Genomic DNA, 12,662 nt, shown 5'->3' on the forward strand with positions numbered 1-12,662 from the left:
CAGATTGATGCCCCTGGGGGGGCAGCTGAGCCTCCCTTTGCCTTTATTTGGGAAGGAGGTCTCTGACCAGGCTCTGCATCTGCATCTGGGATGGCTCAGGAGCAGTGTGGGCAGCAGGAGCAGGGAGGTTCTTCTGCCCCTGTGCCTGTTTCTACAGCCTGGTGTGAGCAGAGGCTGGGATGCTCCCAAACCCCTGCTCCAGGCTGCTACCAGTCCTCTGTGGAGGAAGGAGGATGAAAGGTTTTTGAGCCCTCCCCACATCCATCCTTCATAGATCCATGGAATGGGACCTTAAGGATCATCCCATGCCAACCTCCTGCCATGGGCAGAGACACTTCCACCAGCCCAAGTTGCTCAAGGCTTCATTCAGCCTGGCCTTGGACATCTCCAGGGAGGGGGCCAGCCCTGGGCAGCCTGTTCCAGGGTCTTCCCACCCTCCCTGTCAGGAATTTCTCCTTAGTGTCCAGTCTCAGTCTCTCCTTTTCCAGCTCCAATCCATTCCCTCTCAAAAAGCCCTTCTCAGAAGTCCCTTCCTTTGCTCCAGAGGCTCCTGGTAGCTCCTGGAAGACCAAAAGGGGGGGAAAAAAAACCCAGTTTGTTATTTTGTGTGCCCAAACAGAGGTGCAAGGCCCTAACCTGAGGCCAAGGGAGTGGCTCTTGGGTCACTTAATTCACCTTTCCCTGCAGGAAAGGTAACCACAAAAGCCTCTGATCCCAGATCCCAGCAGAGCAGCAGCAGGTTGGCAGGAGGCAAATGGTTCTGCAGGGCAGAGCCTCACCTCCAGAGCAACATCACCACTGGGGCCACTGGAACAGTGCCTGGAAGGAGTCTGGAGAGGAGGAGGCTGAGGAGAGACCTCACTGCTCTCTACAGCTCCCTGCAAGGAGGTTGGGGTGAGGTGGGGGTTGGGCTCTGCTCCTCAGTATCAGCTGATAGAAGGAGAGGAAATGGCCTGGGATTGCCCTAGGGGAGGTTCAGGTTGGCCATGAGGAACAATTTCTGCCCTGCAAGAGTGGTCAGGGATTGACACAGGCTGCCCAGGGAGGTGGTGGAGAGTCCCTCCCTGGAGGTGACCAAGAACTGTGTGGCCATGGCACATGGGGGCAGGGTTTGGTGGTGCTGAGTTGATGCTGGACTGGATGATCCTGGGAGGTCTCTTCCAACCCAAGCACTTCTGTGACTCTGGAATGTGTGCCCTGACTGCTGCCTCCTTAGACTTTATTCCTGGTAGTGATTCTTTTACCCTCTCTAGCTGAGGAGCTATTCCTGAGGGCAGGAATTGCCACCTCTGGAGTTTTCTGCCAGCAGCCAAACCTTCTCCTTTCTACCCTTTCTGCCTCTGCTGGTCTGAGGCTTTGGAGCTTCTTGCACTTCCCTGCTCCTGTCCTCAAAGCTGGAAGGAGCTGAGCTGCACATGGGGAGGGAGCAAATCCTCAGTCCTCAGTTTACACCAGCAGATGCAGGAGCAGTGGATTGGAGGGAGGATTCCTAAAGGGAATTCCCCTGCAGATGACATTAATGCATCTGGAGAAGTGATGGTGACCCTTGGTGACACCAACCCTTGTGCCAGTGCCATTCTCCAGTAATTCTGTGGCTGGAAGTGGAGCTTTGCTGTTTGGCAGCTCATGGCTTGGACAAATTCACTCTGATATGGGTCAAGAACTGGGTGGAGAGCCCTGCAGAGGGACCTGGCCAGGATGGATGGGTGGAATGGGATGAGACTGAACAAGGCCAAGGGCAGGGTTCTGCACTTTGGCCACAACAACCCCAAGCAGCTCCAGGCTGGGGCCAGAGTGGCTGAGAGCAGGCAGGCAGAGAGGGAGCTGGGGGTGCTGGCAGAGAGGAGCTGCAGAGGAGGCAGCAGTGCCCAGGTGGGCAGCAGAGCCAATGGCATCCTGGGCTGGCTCAGGAGCAGTGTGGGCAGCAGGACAAGGGAGGTTCTTGTGCCCCTGTGCTCAGCACTGCTCAGGCCACCCCTGGAGTGCTGTGTCCAGTTCTGGGCTCCTCCATTGCAGAGAGATGTTGAGGTGCTGGAAGGTGCCCAGAGCAGGGCAGCAAGGCTGGGGAGGGGCCTGGAGCACAGCCCTGTGAGGAGAGGCTGAGGGAGCTGGGGGGGTGCAGCCTGCAGCAGAGGAGGCTCAGGGCAGAGCTTATTGCTGCCTGCAGCTGCCTGCAGGGAGGCTGTAGCCAGGTGGGGTTGGGCTCTGCTGCCAGGCAGCCAGGGCCAGAAGAAGAGGACATCCAGCCCTATCCAATCACCCAGACCATGGCACTCAGTGCCCCAGCCAGGCTTGGCTTCAACACCTCCAGCCATGGGCACTGCACCACCTCCCTGGGCAGCCCATTCCAGTGCCAATCACTCTCTCTGACAACAACTTCCTAACAACATCCAGCCTCAGCCTGCCCTGGCACAGCTTCAGGCTGTGTCCCCTTCTTCTGGCCCTGGCTGCCTGGCAGCAGAGCCCAACCCCACCTGGCTACAGCCTCCCTGCAGGCAGCTGCAGGCAGCAATCAGCTCTGCCCTGAGCCTCCTCTCCTCCTTCCTTTCCACATCTGCAGGTGGTGGCATCCAGCTCCCAAATCAGGCTCTATTCACATGAAGCTGGAGGAGATGAACCTGAGTGAGGACCCTCAAAGGCTCTCTCAAGGCTCCATCAACCCCAGCCTGGATTTGCAGAGGCTTCTCTACAGGCACTGCCCTGCAGGTCCTGGGCTGGAGCCTCCTTTTAGTGGGAGCAGGAGTTGAAAGTCAGCTCTGGCTCTGCACAGAGCAAAGTTTGCTTTGCTGGGGGTGAGGAAGCTGTAAAAGCTCTCTGCTGGCCTTGTGGCCTGGCACCAGCTGGAGTTAATGGTGGTTAAATTGCACAGGTCACCAGCCCAAATCTGCCTCCACTGCTGCCTTATCAACATCCCCTGATCTTTATGGGGGCCCTCATAAACCCCCACCAAGGCCTCGCAGGTGCTGCTGGCTCAGGGTGAGGAGCATGGGAGGAGCAGCCTGAAGGATTTCTCCCTGGCTCCTTTCTCCTCAGGACAGACAATTCCATGCTGGGAAAAACGTGGCCATGTTAATGCCAGGGATGCCAGCCTGGCACGGGGGGGGGGGGTGTGTGTGCCTGGGGGCCTTGCACTGCATCACGATGCTGGGATGTGCTCCAGGCTGGGATGCTGGGATGTGCTCCAGGCTGGTGCTGGGATGTGCTCCAAGATGGGATGCTGGGATGTGCTCCCAGGGTGGGGATGCTGGGATGTGCTCCCAGGATGGAGTGATGGGATGCACTCCAGGCTGGGATGCTGGGATGTGCTCCCAGGGTGGGATACTTCAGTGTGTTCTGCAGGTTGGGGTGCTAGGATGTGCTCTCAAGTTGGGATGCTGGGATGTGCTCCCAGGTTCAGATGCTGGGATGTGCTCCCGGGGGGGGAAGATGCTGGGATGTGCTCCCAGGGAGGGCTGCTGGGATGTGCTCCCAGGGAGGGGGATGCTGGGATGTGCTCCCAGGGGGGGATGCTGGGATGTGCTCCCAGGGGGGGATGCTGGGATGTGCTCCCGGGGGGGGGAAGAGGCTGGGATGTGCTCCCAGGGGGGGATGCTGGGATGTGCTCCCAGGGGGTGATGCTGGGATGTGCTCCCGGGGGGGGAAGATGCTGGGATGTGCTCCCAGGGAGGGGGCTGCTGGGATGTGCTCCCGGGGGGGGGAAGATGCTGGGATGTGCTCCCGGGGGGGGAAAATGCTGGGATGTGCTCCCAGGGAGGGGGCTGCTGGGATGTGCTCCCAGGGAGGGCTTCTGGGATGTGCTCCCGGGGGGGGAAGATGCTGGGATGTGCTCCCGGGGGGGGAAGATGCTGGGATGTGCTCCCAGGGAGGGGGATGCTGGGATGTGCTCCCGGGGGGGAAGATGCTGGGATGTGCTCCCAGGGAGGGGGATGCTGGGATGTGCTCCCGGGGGGGAAGATGCTGGGATGTGCTCCCGGGGGGGGAAAATGCTGGGATGTGCTCCCAGGGAGGGCTGCTGGGATGTGCTCCCAGGGGGGGATGCTGGGATGTGCTCCCGGGGGGGGAAGATGCTGGGATGTGCTCCTGGGCAGGATGCTCTGCTGGCTGGGGCTGGCCCCAGGCCTCTCCTTTCCCTCAGAGGAGAACACAGCCACTTTTTTTTTCCCCCTCCCTTTTTTTTCCCCCCAAGGAAGTGCAAACTGCTGTCAGGACCAATTGCACTTTAACCTGCACTTGTCTTGCCTACAAGAAATAAAGCTGAATAATAGCTGAACAAGTACCCCAGTGCCTGCCCTGGCCATGCTCACAAGAGGAGCCTGCTCCTCACAAAGCCTTTGCTGTGTAAACAGCTGAGAGGTGCAGTGACAGCACTGAGGGGACTCGTGGCATGGAGGGAGGGGGGAGGAGGCACTGGAGCTTGAGTCCTCTCCCTGTGATTAATCTTCCAAGGCTCTGAGGAGCAGCAGGAGTTGGTTGCTGTTTGCTTCCTCAGCTCTGCTGTGCTCTAGGGAGGTTCTTCTCCTGTTCTGCTCCGCTCTGCTCTGCCCACACTTGGAATGCTGTGTCCAGTTTGGAGCTCCCCCAGGTCAAGAGAGAGAAAGGGATCTGCTGTGGAGAGAGTTTTTGGTGTGGGGGTATTGGAAACCTGCCCAGAGAGGTTGTGGAGTCTCCTCTGGAGAGATTCCAACCCCACCTGGACATGTTCCTATGTGACTGAGCCTGCTCTGGCAGGGAGGGATTTGGACTTGATGATCTCTGCCTGCCCAGAGAGGTTGTGGAGTCTCCTCTGGAGAGATTCCAACCCCTCCTGGATGTGTTCCTGTGTGAGTGGCCCTGCTCTGGCAGGGGGGGTTTGGACTGGATGATCTCTAGAGGTCCCTTCTGTGATTCTGTGGCCAAGGAACCTTCCCATCAGAGGTTGTTTCCTTCCCTTGGAAGGAGCCTGTGGAGCTCTCAGCTCTGCTCCCCAGGCCCTGCTGCCTCCCAGAGCTGGGTGGTGTGGCTGTCACTGATGGAGGGAGGGTGATGGCTGCAGCAGGGTGGCATTAAAGGCCAGGGCTGAGGCTCTGCTGGGCACGGGAGGGTTGAGTGTGTCCTTGTCCTGCACATCTGCCCCAGGATGGGCAGGGCACCCTGCTCGAGGTGTCCATGTGCCCTCCTGTGTCATCAGGAGGGGCATCTCCTTCCTCTTTATCCATTTCCATTTGCACCTTAACCCTTTTAATTCCTTTCCCTCCTCCTCCTCCTTCTCATCCTCCTCCTCCTCCTCCTCTTTTTCCCCCCCATTGTATTTCCTTTTGCACCTTAATCCACCTCCAGCCTCAGGGCAGGGTCCAAGGGTCATGGCATGGGTCTAAGGGTGGCACAATCCAGGTAGAGGTTCCAGAAGGAGGTGGTTAGGGGTCTGGCTTTGGGCTGCTGGTGTCCTCCTCCTCCAGGGTGATTACTTTTTAATGAGCAGCTGCTGAAGAGGGAGAAAAATGAATTATTTCTGGCCCACGATAGGCTCGGGGGGGAGGGCAGCAGCAGCACTGCCCTGATCGATACGGAGCCAGCCTGGCGCCGAGCTGCTCCCCGGTGATGCCTTCAGCCTCATGCTGCTGCCTGGGGCTGGGAATGAAGCATCCCCCTCCTGGCATGGAGCAGTGCCAGCAGCTTGTGATCAGAGCCAGCTTCCAGCCACTGAGTGTAATCCCAAACACAAATCCAGGCTGGGTGAGGAGTGGCTGAGAGCAGCCTGTAGGACAAGCTCTTGGGGGTGTCAGTTGGTGACAAACTGCCCAGGAGCCAGCACTGGTTGGTGGCAGCCCAGAGCCAGCTGAGTGCTGGGCTGCAGCCAGAGCAAGGAGAGCAAGGAGGGGATTCTGCCCCTCTGCTCTGCTCAGACCCCACCTGCAGCATCCCTTTCAGTTCTGAGGTCCTCAGCACAAGGAGCTGCTGGAGAGAGTCCAGAGGAGGCCACAAAGATGAGCAGAGGGCTGCAGAACCTCCCCTGTGGGGACAGGCTGGAAGAGTTGGGGATGTTCAGCATGGAGAAGAGGAGGCTCCAGGGAGAGCTTAGAGCAGCTTTCCACTGCCTGAAGGAGCTCCAGGAGCTGGGGAAGGACTTGGGACAAGGGCTGGGAGTGCCAGGATGAGGGCCAGTGGCTTTGAGCTGGGAGAGGGGAGAGTGAGAGTGGAGAGGAGGAAGAAATTGTTGAGAGTGAGGGTGGGGAGAGCCTGGCACAGGAGTGTGCAGCCTGGCAGAGAGGAGGCTCAGGGCAGAGCTCATTGCTGCCTGCAGCTGCCTGCAGGGAGGCTGTAGCCAGGTGGGGTTGGGCTCTGCTGCCAGGCAGCCAGGGCCAGAAGAAGGGGACACAGCCTGAAGCTGTGCCAGGGCAGGCTCAGGCTGGATGTTGTTAGGAAGTTGTTGTCAGAGAGAGTGATTGGCACTGGAATGGGCTGCCCAGGGAGGTGGTGCAGTGCCCATGGCTGGAGGTGTTGAAGCCAAGCCTGGCTGGGGCACTGAGTGCCATGGTCTGGTTGGTTGGGCAGGGCTGGGGGCTGGGTTGTGCTGGGTGAGCTTGGAGCTCTCTGCCAACCTACTTGGTTCTGTGATTCTCTGATGTTAGGAGGAAGTTCTTCAGCATCAGAGTGGTGAGAGCCTGGAACGGTTTGCCCAGGGAGGATGTGGAAGCCTCACCCCTGGAGGTGTTTCAGGTCAGGCTGGATGAGGCTCTGGGCAGCCTGATCTCGTGTGAGGTGTCCCTGCCCATGCCATGGGGATGGCTCTGGCTGATCCTTGTGGTCCCTTCCAACCCTGACTGGTTCTGTGATTCTCTAAAGGCCAAGGAGCCTCAGGCTGGGTCTTGAAGGTCCCTTCCAACCATGGCAGGGGGTTGGAACTGGATGGTCCTGAGGGTCCCTTCCAACCATGGCAGGGGGTTGGAACTGGATGGTCCTGAGGGTCCCTTCCAACCATGCAGAGGGTTGGAACTGAATGGTCCTGAGGGTCCCTTCCAACCATGGCAGGGGGTTGGAACTGGATGGTCCTGAGGGTCCCTTCCAACCATGCAGAGGGTTGGAACTGGATGGTCCTGAGGGTCCCTTCCAACCATGCAGAGGGTTGGAACTGGATGGTCCTGAGGGTCCCTTCCAACCATGCAGAGGGTTGGAACTGGATGGTCCTGAGGGTCCCTTCCAACCATGGCAGGGGGTTGGAACTGGATGGTCCTGAGGGTCCCTTCCAACCATGCAGAGGGTTGGAACTGGATGGTCCTGAGGGTCCCTTCCAACCATGGCAGGGGGTTGGAACTGGCTGACCTTGAAGATCCCTTCCAACCCAACCCATTCCATGATCTGTGGCTGAAGATGAGAGTCCTAGGGGCAGCTACTCAGAGCATGGCTCCCAGGTCCCAAAGCCAGAGTCTGTCTGTCTGTCTGTCCATGCTGGAGCGCAGCAGAGGGGAGCTGCAACCTCGGGCGTGCGTGGGGGCAGTGCTGTCAGCCAAGAAAAAAGAGAAAAGCTCCCAAAAGAGAAAAAGAAGGGAAAAAAAGAAGGGAACTTCTGGAAAATCCATTAGTGAATGGAGTGCAGGAGGGAGCTGAGCTTTTCAGGCTGCCTTTAAAGGAGGAATCCTGAGTCAAAAGGCTGAGAAAACAAAAGAGAGGCCCCCAGGGCTGGCCGGGAGATGCTGAAGCTGTGGGTGCTGAGGGCAGGGAAGGTGGTCCACAGGCAGTGGGGCTGGGAGACAACATCCCACAGGGTGTGTGAGAAGGACACACAAGGCTCCAGGGCAGAGGAGATGGAGAAATGCTGCCAGAGAGGATTTCCTCCCTCCCACCCCCCCACCCCCCCCTGCCCTGCTCGGTTCCCTGCGGAGCTGCTGCCCAGCAGAGCACCCAGGCAGAAAATACAACCAGGTTGTGCAGCGCCGGATGGGGCTGGGAGGCTCCTCGGAATTAACAGCTAATTAAGATTGATTCGTTCCATGCAGGAGCTGAGCTGAAGCGTTGCTGCTGCTGCTGCTGCTGCTGCTTGCTGTAGACAGGCTCCGGTGCAGGGGGGGAGTAAATTATCTCCCTGCTGCAGCCCCCTCAGCCCCCGGCACTGACCCCTGCCCAAGAGCAGAGATCGGAGAAGATAGAGCAGGGGCTGGTGGCTTCTGCCGGGGCTTTTGCCACCCCCCAGGGGGAGTTTGTTATTGGAGCTTCATCAGGAAGATCACCTTAGGAGGAGAAGGCTTGAGCAGGGGTGAGGGGTGGGGGGTGGTGATTGTGTGCTTGCTCCTGGGGCCCCTTTGCTGGGCTGCAAAGCAGCTCCTGTGTTTAATGACCTTCATCCAAGGGCTTGTGGGGAGAGGAAAGGTGATGGCAGTGGGGAGAAAAAAAATCGGTTATCAGAGATGGTTTTCAGCCTCCTGGGATCCATGGGTGTAGGATGGGAGTTTGCAGACCCTCTCCACCCACAGTGCTGGGTGTGGGTCAAGCTGTGACTCCCCAGGGTGCAGCAGGGGTGCAGCAGCTGGGCTCAGTGTCCAGCCCTGCAATGCTTTGGCTTTGCTTCTTCTCCTGCTCTTGTGGTGGAAATTCCAAGGCTTGCATCCCTGAGCTGGCATCTCCCTCTCCCAACATCCTACACAGCATCACAGCTGCTGGCTCAGTGCTGGCTGCAGCCTGGTGGGGGCCGTCACAAGAGCAGGACACTCCCTCCCCAACACCCCCACCCAAATCCTCCTTCTGCAAGTTCAGGTGGGGTCAAGCAGCCCCTCTCAGGGGTGGGGTGGGTCCTGATGGGTTTCAACAAGTGGGTTTGAATGGAGTGAGCTCAGGACAGGATTTCCAGAGCTGGAGCTGGGGCAGAGTTGCCTCCAGACTCTTTCTCTGTGGACCATTTGAAGTTGCATGCCCAGAGCTGGAATCTCTGCAGGTGGTTTCTGGGTCAGCTTGAGGAGAAGCTGAGCATGGCCACATCGGTGGCAAGCACAGACCCACACAGCCCAGATGGGAGCAGCAATGTCCTCACCTCACTGCATCCTCCTGCCTGGCCCTGGGCTGGAGGCAGAAGCAGGAGGCAGAGCCCTGTAGGGGAAGGGGAGACTGGAAGCTTTGGGGTGCATCCAGCACCCTCACTGGCTTGGCTGCTCTTGTGCAGCTTGTGGGTCCATTTGGGGCTGTTCAGCCTGGAGAGGAGAACATTCTGGGGTGGCCTTAAACAGCTTTCCAGTACCTGAAGGGGGCTACAGGGGGGCTGGGGAGGGACTTTTTATAAGGTCCTTTGGTGACTGGGCAAGGGACAATGGTTTGGAAGCAGGGCAGGGGAGGATTGGCCATTAGGAAGTGGTTTACTATGGTACACTGGAAGAGGTTGCCCAGGGAAGTGCTTAAGACCAGGCTGGATTAGACCTTGAGCAGCCTGAGCTAGCAGGAGGTGTCCCTGCCCATGGCAGGGGGTTGGAACTGGGTGGTCTTGAGGGTCCCTTCCAACCATGGCAGGGGGTTGGAACTGGGTGGTCTTGAGGGTCCTTTCTAACCATAGTAGGGGGTTGGAACTGGGTGGTCTTGAGGGTCCTTTCTAACCATAGTAGGGAATTGGACCTGGATGGTCTTGAAGGTCCGTTCCAACCATGTCAGGGGTTGGAATTGGATGGTCTTGAGGGTCCTTTCCAACCATGTCAGGGGTTGGAAACGGATGGTCTTGAGGGTCCTTTCCAACCACAGCAGGGGGTTGGAACTGGCTGATCAGGTCCCTTCCAACTCAACCCACTCCACGCTCTGTGAGGAACAAGCATCAAGGCAGAGGCTGATTTGCACCTGGATCCCTTTTATTGCTTCTTCCTCTCCCATCCCTCTCCTCCTGTGCAAAGCTGGAGCAAAATTCCTCAGATCCACTAACTGCCTCAGCTCATTAGGGACAATTCCTGCCTTTTGCTGCCATCTACCCTGACTCTGGGCATTCCCAGGGCCAGGCTGTGTGCACAGTTTCCTGCTGGTGACATTGAGGTGACAGATGGGTGATGCTCAGCTGCTGCCAGGCTGCAGCAGCCATATGAATTTTTCATTTGCTGGCTGGGGGCTGGGGCAGCACAGATGGACGATGGCCCCGGTGGTCACTGGCTCCTGGTTCATGCTGGTGTCCAGCTGCTCTGCACTTGATATATGAGTGGACAGAGAGGATGCTGGAGCCTGCAGCTTGTGCTGGATGGGGCTGTGGAGGTTGTTTTCCCCACGGTGGGGGTGGGGAAAGGGCATGGTGGGAGTTAGGCTGAATCCTTTTAACATCTGTACCTTGCCCCAGCTCTGGTTGCAGGAGCATCCTTTGCTTCGCCGGCACAGGCTAGGAGGGGAATGTGCTGGACAAAGAAGCAGCTTCCCAAGGGATTTGCCAAACCACCCCACTTTGCCTTGGAAAATGATGTTTGTGGCTTGCAGGGGAGGGCAGGAGGTTTAAACCTCTCCCCCTTTGCAGATGCTGCCAGGTGCTGTGCTTGAGTTCCAGCACCGAACGGGTTGGGTTAGATGGGAGCTCAAAGCTCAGCCAGTTCCAGCCCTCTGCCATGGGCAGGGACACCTCCCACTAGCCCAGGTTGCTCAAGGCTTCATCCACTGCTCCCTCCCAAAGGTTGGGATGCTCCTGCAGAGCAGCAGCAGAAGAGTCCACTCTAACAGGATGCAGTGTGGGAATCTGTGAGCGTGGGGCTGGGACATGAGCAGATCAAACTCCCATCCCTCTGTGTGTGTGGTGTGCTCTGCCTAGGAGGGCTGTGGAGGAGATCTCAGAGTGCCAGGTTGGAAGGGACCCCCAAGGATCATCTGCTCTAACCTCTGCTGAACTCAGACATCAGATGTCAGACTCTTGACAAGGGCTGGTAGTGGTGGGACAAGAGGGAATGGAATGAAGCTTGAGGAGAGCAGATTGAGAGTGGAGATGAGGAAGAGATTCTTGAGAGTGAGGGTGGGGAGACACTGGCACAGGTGGCCCAGGGAGGTTGTGGATGTCCCCTCCCTGGAGCTGTTCAAGGCCAGGCTGGATGAGACCTTGAGCAGCCTGTGCCGGTGGGAGGTGTCGCTGCCCATGGCAGGGCATTGGCACTGCCTGCTCTTTAAGGTCGCTTCCAACCCAACCTATTCCATGAATCCATCAACCTCTGAATGCAAGCTCCAACAAAGCCATCCCTGGGCTGCTGCTGGGGGCTGCCCTGTGTCCCCACAGCCTCCAATCCCCCAAGCAGAGCTTTTTTGTGGGGAGAAGGGGGGGGAATGTTTGTTGGGGGGGGGGGGATGGGGGTGGTGGGAGTGCACCCCATGGGCAGCGCCGAGCCGTTGGACACCCTCGGTGGAGCTCCCCTGGAGAAAGCCCTGAACAAAGGCCCAGTTGAGAGCTGCTGCTGAATAGATTAACGAGATTTCCATAATTAGGGCGGGTGGGAACAATGGGATTCTCCTCTGCCCAGCCCCCCCTGCCTGCCTTTGTCTTGCACGGGGGATAATGGGCAGCAGCGAGGGTGGGAACCAGCCCAACCATTTGGTCACTGGACAGTAATTTTCTCACACTGCCAAGGGGAGCATTGAAACATCTGCCCTGCTCCACCGCCCCCTCCCCAGCCCATTGCAGCCCCCTGACAGCTTCTCCCTGCTCCCTGGCCCTCCCCCTCCTCCTCCTCCTCCTCCTTTTCCAGGCTTTTTTTTTTTTTTTTTGGGGGGGGGAGGTGTTTGGTCTTTTCTTCTCCCAAATCATCTTTGATAGATCCCTTAGATTCATGGAGTGGGTTGGAAGGGATCTTAAAGATCAGCCAGATCCAACCCCCCCCATACACACACCCCCTGCCATGGGCAGGGATACCTCCCACCAGCTCAGGCTTGCTGAAGGCCTTCATGGTGGTGGAGTCTTCATCCCTGGAGCTGTTCAAGGAACCAGTGGCCATGGCAGCCAGGGGACATGGTTTGGTGTCTTGGACTGGATGGCCCTTGGAGGGCTTTGCCAACCCAACTCAGCTCTCTGAGCTCAGAGCTCTTCTTCTTTGTGCCTTTTCCTGCAGGCTGCATTGGGGGCTGTGGTCCATCAGGAGCACTTTAATCATGGGCAGTAAAGGCAGGGAGGATGCCAGATAAAGGCAGGCAAAGCTGCCAGGGAAATCCTCTTGTGGAAGTTGGATATCCAAAGTGGAAGCACAAATGCCCCCTAAGTCAATTAAAGCATCCAGTAATCGAATTGTGCTGCGCTCCCAAAGTGGCTTAAAGGCTGAGAGCTGCACCAGCTCCCCCCCTGCCTCCTGCCTCAGCTGTCCCCTAAGGGGCTGGGCAGAAGGGCAAAGGAGGGGACCCACACCAGGGCTTGTGCTGGGGGGACACTGACACTGTGAGCAGCCAGGGACCGTCTGGTGTTTGGGGGCTGGAGCAGAGAGGCTGCTGCTGACCTCAGCGTTGCTGTGATCATAGTGTCAGGGAAATGGTTTGGCTGGAACAGCCTTGTGAGGGCACTGAGTGCCAACCTTCAACCCAGCACCACCAGGGCTGTTAAACCATGTCCTGAGCCTCAGAATCCCAGAGTGGCTGTGGTTGGAAGAGGCCTCAGAGCTCATCTGCTCCAGCCTCCTGCCGTGGGCAGAGACACCTCTCAACCACACGTGGCTGTTCGAGGCCTCATCCAACCTGGCAACCTCCCTGGGCAGCCTGTGCCAGAGTCT

Source organism: Pogoniulus pusillus, unplaced genomic scaffold, assembly GCF_015220805.1.
Source record: "Pogoniulus pusillus isolate bPogPus1 unplaced genomic scaffold, bPogPus1.pri scaffold_58_arrow_ctg1, whole genome shotgun sequence".
NCBI lineage: Eukaryota > Metazoa > Chordata > Aves > Piciformes > Lybiidae > Pogoniulus > Pogoniulus pusillus.